Raw genomic sequence first — 7,965 nt, forward strand, 5'->3', positions numbered from 1 at the left:
TAACTCAATTTCAAGGTTCTTTAGAAATGACAAAGTCTCGTTGCAATGACATAGAGCTGGCCATGCCTGCTTCATTTGCCTTTCTCCATCTTCAGCACCAGATGCCCTCTGTGCATTTCTGAAGTCTTTTCTCTCATTCATTTATCTAAAGCCACGCTATTCCTCTTTACTAGATTTTAACTGCATGCTAGAGCCCTGCCGGATAGAGGAAAGGATTGCAATGTCCCTTCACTCTCTTCAGCTGCTTAGCAGGACATCTTAGCTATGTTAACATTTGACACAAATTTATGAGTAGACAGACTAAGTAATGAATTTTACAGCAGTAAGTATGGCGATATTTTATTTGTGCTGAAATGTGATTTTATTTGTATGTTAATAAATAAAGTTGCCTGGGGATCAGAGCTAAAAGCAAGCCATTTAAAATGCAGAAGTCTGGCGGTGGTGTGGCACACGCCCTTAATCTGATCACATGGCAGGCAGAGTCTCTGTGTGGTCAAGGACACAGCCAAGCGGTGACCCGAACCTTTAATCCCAGTACCAACCATAGAGACCTGGAGGTCTGTATAGACAGGAAATCATGTGGTTGGGTTTAGAGCCAATGAGAAGGTAGAACAGAAAGGCAATAAAAAGACAGGTCACACAGGAGAAGGTCTCTCTCTCTCTCTCTCTCTCTCTCTCTCTCTCTCTCTCTCTCGGGGAAGGATGGCAGCGAGTGGTAAACTAAAGGCTACTCACTAGTGCTCTGATCTCTTGGTCTTTTAACTCTGTATTTGGCTCTGTGTTTCTTGTTTAATAAGACCATTTACAATTTCATCTACAAGTAAGAACTCAGCACTTGCCTGGGTGTCAGAACAAGAGGCTCCCAGTACAAGCTTTCTATGTGTGTTCCTTTGAAAGACAAGAGGCATGGCAATGCAGATGTTCACCCTCTCTTTTGGAGCTTTTACCCTCCATGTTCTATAGAAAGGGGAGTCTCAGTCCAAGATGAAGGTATGAAGGGAAACATCAAATGGAATGGAGAAGACAGAGAAGAAACTTCATCTGGGGCAGGAAGAGCTGTCCCTGGGTGGAGAGACTGAGGAGCATCTGTGGAGGGAAGGAGCCAGATACTAGAGAGGAGAACCTTGCACAACCCTCCACTGAGGTGCTTGGCAAAAATTCCATTCACAGCAGCAGAGTCCGAGGTGTTCATGGAACCTGTAGACAAAGGCAATTGATGTCTCAGGGAGGCTCTCAAGGGACTGATGGCAGAAAAGCAGCTGGTGCATCCTTATAAGAGCCAGAAACACAGAAGGGCCATCAGAATGGCATATGGAATGTTCAACCACCCTGGGGAGGAACAGACTAGAGTCCAAAGTAGACTGTCTCAGTGGACATGAAGATGTTTCTCCTGTTATCTGAGTATGTGAGGCTAAGTGTTGCATGTGCCATAGCTGTTGAATGAATGAGAAGCACTCAGAGTAAACTCCCATTTTTATTAAGCATTTGCATTAATCTAGTTAGGCAGACAGCCTCTTGATTTGATTGGAAAGAGAGAGATTTACTGCCTGGAGACAAGAAAACGGTGTGGCATGTGTCCCTGTGGGTTGCTAGTCCATGTTCCAAGACCAGAGGTGGAGGTCAAGTTGCTTTTTTTTGGGGGGGGGGGGGGGGGGTATTTAATATTCTTTTCAGTCTAGGACAGATTCGTGGTATAGCTTCCTCCCAGCTCAAATGCTCCTTTCTCACTTCTGAGCCTCTTGTGCTTTGCTGAAGCTATCCACTAACCCAGAGGTCAGAAGGGCATGGAGACCCAGGCTTCCCACCTCAGCTTTTAAATTAAAATCTACAAAGGCAATTTCAAGATGAGAAAAGATATAAAATCATACCAATATGTAAAAACATAAGACAAAGAAGATGCTACCCTTAACTTAAAAAAAAAAATCCTATCAGTGTGGAGGAAGGTAGCCTCCATGAGGAAAGCCAGCCCTCCTAATCCTGCTTACCAAACAGAAAGTGCAACTGCATGGTTGAAGCCAGAGGAGGGAACAATGGAAGAATCATTTTTGTAGAAAGGCCCCAGGAACTTAGCAACCATTTGAGAAATCAGGTTTGAAAATAAAGGATCCTGTAAGACGGATCATAAAGCCTTCATGAGCATGGGCTCGCTGTGGGTGCCACTTCCTTTGCACTATGTCTTTCAAGCTGAGACAGAATGCCACTTCTCATTAGACGGAAGCAGGACCTAAGCCAGCTGAGCTACCTGTGGGAAGGCCTGCGACGCTGCGGAAATGGAAGCCCAAACAGTTACCATTGGCTGTGATCAGGATTCGGGCCAATTCAGCATGAGGCATCTGTTCATCACAGTCAGTGTCCACTCTAATTGGCAGTGATCTCAAACCCCACCACCCAAGGGCAGCCACAGAAAACCCAATTTCTCAAAGTACAGCCAGGCCTCAAAGGAAGCAGATCCTGGCAGGCGGTTTCCCCACTCTCCCTGAAGTTACCTCCACAGATGGAGCAGAGATGCCGGTGGGCCGTTCTGTACCAGCAACAGATAAAACGATGAAGTGCAACAGATAAACTATAAAAGCCAACAATGGACAAAGCCGGCTTGAAAACAGTCTTTGTGATAAAGGAGGCATATTGTCTTATGAAAGAGAGAAGAAAGACTTGAAGATGTCGCAGAGAAGGGCTTGGCAGGCATTCGCAGTAGATGGGAAGCTCGTTGCTCGGACAGGACTATTTTTAGAGATGCTCCTGGGCCGCCAGCAAAGATGGAAGATTGCTAGGCTCCACTGCAGGTCAAAAGTCTAAACTGAGGGGGAGACAGAGTAAGGCTGCGTTTTAACTAGTTCTGGGGTGACTTGTTTTGTTTTGATCTAATTTTTTTTAGATAGGAGCTCACATTAAAACCCAGGCTAGCCTCAACGGCACGTCAACCTTACTGCCTCAGCCTCCCGAGTGTTGTGATCACAAGCATGACCCAGTACACTCAGATCCTCTAGACATTACTAAAATAAATGCTTTGGGGAGAGGACAGATGATGTGCCCAGTCTTGATCCTATGAGCATGGGGATGTGAAAACAAAGCTCACAAGTGGTCTTAAGATCAGAACCGGGGGTACAGATTGGGGTGAGCACCGATTTCCTGACAGTAGCAGCTAGTGACAGCTGGAAGGACAAGTTGTGTGTTTCTATAGTCGGTATCTAAATAGGATCGTATTTTGAAAGTGCTATCACTGGCAGAATTCTGGAGGGAATAGAGCCCCATTCTTCACCATGAGAGCGGCTTCCAGTGCAGACCCTGGAGTGTTTCCGGGGTGGGCATACATCAAGGTTGGGCCAATGTTCCAGTTTTGATCAGGACTTTAAAGATTGTGGATGCAGACAACGGAAAAGTGACAGCATCGACGTTCCCATGGGAATGCCCTGCCCAGCCCCTTCCTTGGGTAAGAACCTGACTTCTGCAGTGTGCCATTTGCCAAGTCAGTTTCGTCATTCCTATCTGAATCGATCACCTATTTACCTATTTTTGATGAATTCTTTTCTGCTTAAGTTTATATTACTTGCAGGACAAAAACAGACCTATGATTGAAAAAAATTTTTTTACACATAGTCAAGAGAAAGAACTGCATAGACATGAGACAGGGAGAGCACACTTGGAAACAAAAGCCCAAAGGCTTGCCAATGATGATGATTCATGAGAGCACAATATCGTAGAAGTTAAGAAGGAACACACAGGAAAAAAGAATGCTCTGGGGTTGAACATTTCCTTTATGTCCTCCCAGGTTTCACAGATCATTTTTCAAATATGTGGAGCCTAGACTTCAATGTTCATATGGGTAGGGTGGGGAAAAGAAAATAGGAGAGTGAATTAGGATGCATGTGGCATGAAGGCAGAAGGGGAGCTTGGGAGGAAGAGAAAGACCAGCAGGAGGCAGGGAGGAGATGGGAGGAGGGAGAAGATGGGAGGAGGGAGGAGAATCAATAAAAATAAGTGTGAAAGTGAAATGAATGAAACCATTACTTGGTATGCTAATTAAAAAATTATTATCATTAGTGTGTCTGTGTATAATGTGTGAATGCAGGTATTTGGCTAACACTGTGTGTGTGTGTGTGTGTGTGTGTGTGTGTGTGTGTGTGTGTGTGTACATGTATAGGTTAGAGGCAAATTTGGTGGAGTTGGTTCTCTTCTTCTTCTACCTTTCTGTCGGTTCTGGGGGTTGAACTCAGTCAGGTCATCAGGTTTGCATGAGAAGCACTTCATAGAACCATCTAGCTGACCCTTGTGTGCTAATTATCTTTCCCTCAGTAGACCATGCTGCAGAGAAAAAGACTATTTCCAAGTGCTTCCAAGGAGCTCACCCAAGGGCATCAGCAGTAGATTCTTCAGCAATGTGTGAAGAAGGCAGCGAAAAGCAAGAGTCATGATCCCTGAAGAGGTGAGAATGCAACATTGGTTTCCATGGACCTCCTGACACCAGTGTCTGTGTGGTTCACCCACCTCTCTGAGAAGTATCTAGAACCTGGGTCCCCACCATGGCCTTTTCATGGTTGGGAAGTTTCTCTGCTTACTCTGTCAAAAGAGTCACCTATGTGTCCCTCTTCTCCCCACCAAACAAACTTTTTAATTGTCTTTACACTTTAAGAAAAAACCATGGGGGCTTTGTTTTCAAGGAGCAGTTCACCCTGCAAAAACAAACAAACAAACAAAAACTGAAGCTAAATAACACTGAGGCTTGAACATGTACCCAAACCAGGACAGAGGAGAAAATGAAACCATATATACGAATCTCTCCAGAAACTTTGGATTATCTCTTTCCTTCCCATTTTTGCATGATTGATGATAACAACCAAAGTTCTCCTTTCATTGGTGTTGCTCCACAACCTCAGCGCTTGGCATCATGCCTGCACATAGAATGCACTGAATACACAGGACAAAACGTCTTCAAAGATTTCTGCAACCTATCGGTACAGAGAGGAGCTAACAATATAAACAGGTTGACGGAGAAATCCCAAGAAATCAACAAAGGTTTAATCCATTAGTGAGTTAGGGAGGTCATACTGAGAACGATGAGATTCTCCTCCAATTTCAGACACCATGAAGAAGACAGTTACATAAGAAGAGCACCCTCTTCCAGGTCACGAGAGCCTGTGAGGCTGGAGAATGACTATTCAGCCCTCCCAGTCTTGGCTTCCCAGTGTTTTTAGGGCAATGAATCGGTTCCTGGTCAGCTAGTGTGTGTGTGCTCATGATGAGCAAGCAGAGAACATGCCCACTACCCTCTTGAAGAAATATCCCTAATAAGCCCAAATAAACAAACAAACAAACAAATCTCTCCAGGACTTAGAGCAGTACCTGGAAAGGTTCAGATTAGAAACTCGAAAGATGGGGTCACACTAGTTGCTGGCTCATGTCTTGCCATCCCAGCATTTATGAGGCTAAGGCAGGGCAACCACGGCTTCAAGGCTGACCTGGAATGTAGCATGTGACCTATTTTAAAAATAAAATAAAAACTCAGATAAACAAACCAGAAATATGTATTTCATATTCATTTACTTCCAAATATGGCTTTATCTCTTCTGCATGTTCACTTTTCCCACCACAAGGCCTGCTCTGAATGACCCCACGAATAAACTCCAGAGTGTCCAGGCAAAACCTCACCAAGATTGTAGTTAATAACATTTTCTGCAGCTCAGCTGGAAAGACAGACAACCAGAGCCCTTTGCAAAATGAAGACCGGGTCTAGCAGCCTATCCAGTTCTATTACTTCCTGCCAACAGACTGAAGGACGGACAGGTTTGGCAGGCTGAATTATTTCCCAGGTAATCAATCTAATCTGCTATTGTTTGACTTCTGTGCCTCACCAAGTGCAAGCCTCTCATTTCACCATCATTCCACATTGCAAAGGAAGTTACTCCCAACTTCTAACCCACATTAATGATCTTGTCCTTGATCAATATCAAGCAAAGTATACATTGGAAGACATAGTCTGGGCATTGTCAATTGGAAAGGTCTAGAAGAGTTAGCATAACACTAGCAGGCTAAAAGTTTGTCACTGAAACAGGCCAAAGGAGCCTATTAACTGTGACACGACCACACCTTCATTTTCTCTCCCTCGTCCTGGGGGATACCTGAGCCACAAGGGACTAGGAAGACATTAAACATACTAGGAACTCATGTCTAGAGAACACCAGCAGAGCCAGAGTGGGTTGTGCTCTCTGGAAAGGGCTGCCTCTTCCATGGCATTGAGGTCTCACAGAACATGCCCCCGTGGGAGACCACTAACCCTGGCCTGGAGAAATTCTCTGCAGCCACCAGCAGAGATGACAACCCCAGCATGTCACAGGAGGAACAAAGACTAGCTCAGGGGCACTTCTTGCTCCTCTACAGCTGCCCCACTAACTGCGGAGCACATGTTCTGTGAAATAAACAAATGCATCCTGGGCTTGAGAATAAGAAACAGGGTGGTTGAGATCAGTAACAACTGCGAGACTGTGATTGGGAAGCCCACAAGGAAAAACAGACAAACAAACAAACAAACAACAACAACAACAAAAACAGAAGCTTTATTGCAAATTTGCCTTTTTAAATAAAAAATGTAGTGGCTGGAGAGATGGCTCAGTCATTAAGAGCACTGGCTACTTTTGCAAAGGACCTGGGTTTGATTCCCAGGACCCACATGGAAGCTCATATCCCTAGGGGATCCAACACTGACTTCGGGCCTCCATGGGCACTGCATGAACATGGGACTCAGACACATGTATCAGACTGTTGATACATGCAGACACTGATATGCAGTAAATAAATGAATAAGTAAAAAAATAAATAATTTAAAAGTAAATACATATTAAAATGTAGACATTAGGTTAAAATATTTATTTGTGGAGCCGTTACATTATCACACTGCCATTGTAAAGTCTGAGAACTCTGCACTGATAAATGACTATGCTTTTCACGGTGCCTTTCCAACGAGAACCACCTGAAATTACACAGAGAGGGTAATTATAATTGTGACAAACTTAATCCACCACAAAACAAAGACTAAGAAAGGAAATGCACCAACTTGTTAATGACTAATACTATTGTTTCAACAGAAATGATATATTTTCCATGTCAAACTGTTACATATTTAAAATTATTTTCCTAATAAATTCCCACTGTAAGACATATTCTTTGTTTTACTTTCTTTTTTTTTTTTTAATTATTTATTATGTATACAGTGTTCTGTCTGCATGTATCCCTGCAAGCCAGAAGAGGGCACCAGATCTCATTACAGATGGTTATGAGCCACCATGTGGTTGCTGGGAATTGAACTTAGGACCTTTGGAACAGCAGCCAGTGCTCTTAACCTCTGAGCCATCTCTCCAGCCCTCTTTGTTTTACTTTCAACTGGATGAAATATAAACATCTCTGATTGGCTGTCTACAACCCTGTTAAGAAAATTAATATGATTTAAATCCCCATGTAGAAATGATTGTCCATGGGGCCAGTGAGATGGCTAAGCAGGTAAAGCCGCTTACCACACAAGCCTAGCAACAGCAGTTTGTTGTGTCCTTTTACCTCCACACAGCACATGGCGTGCGAGCTACACACACAAAGTAACGAATCGGGCCAGCAAATGGCTCAGTTGGAAGAGGCACTTGTCACCAAACCTGATGGCTTGAATTCAGTCCCGGGGACCTACATGGTAGAAGGATAGGGCCAACTCCCTTCTGCAGGCTGTCCTCTGACGACATCTGTGAGTGAGCTTGTTGCTGGAGGGCTTCTCTCCAGGTTCCCCAAGCCCCGCAGTCCCACAGTCCACGTATAAAATAATCACTCAGACGCTTATATCACTTATAAACTGTATGGCCGTGGCAGGCTTCTTGCTAACTGTTCTTTTATCTTAAATTAACCCATTTTTATAAATCTATACCTTGCCACGTGGCTGGTGGCTTACCAGAGTCTTTACATGCTGCTTGTCCTGGCCGTGGCTGCAGT

General features: G+C 44.1%; 1 long non-coding RNA gene across 2 annotated transcripts; it reads right to left on the reverse strand.

Moving 5' to 3' along the window:
• Positions 1-6,846: 6,846 nt before the first annotated feature.
• LOC119087523 lies at positions 6,847-7,965 on the reverse strand. Of its 2 annotated transcripts, none has more exons than XR_005090987.1 (2): positions 7,925-7,965; positions 6,847-6,964 (listed from the first exon to the last, which is right to left on the reverse strand). It is a non-coding gene; the product is annotated as an uncharacterized LOC119087523 (long non-coding RNA). The 2 variants fall into 2 exon arrangements; XR_005090988.1 differs by lacking the exon at positions 7,925-7,965 and adding an exon at positions 7,506-7,736.

The sequence above is a fragment of the Peromyscus leucopus genome, chromosome 3 (genome assembly GCF_004664715.2).
Source record: "Peromyscus leucopus breed LL Stock chromosome 3, UCI_PerLeu_2.1, whole genome shotgun sequence".
NCBI classification, from domain to species: domain Eukaryota; kingdom Metazoa; phylum Chordata; class Mammalia; order Rodentia; family Cricetidae; genus Peromyscus; species Peromyscus leucopus.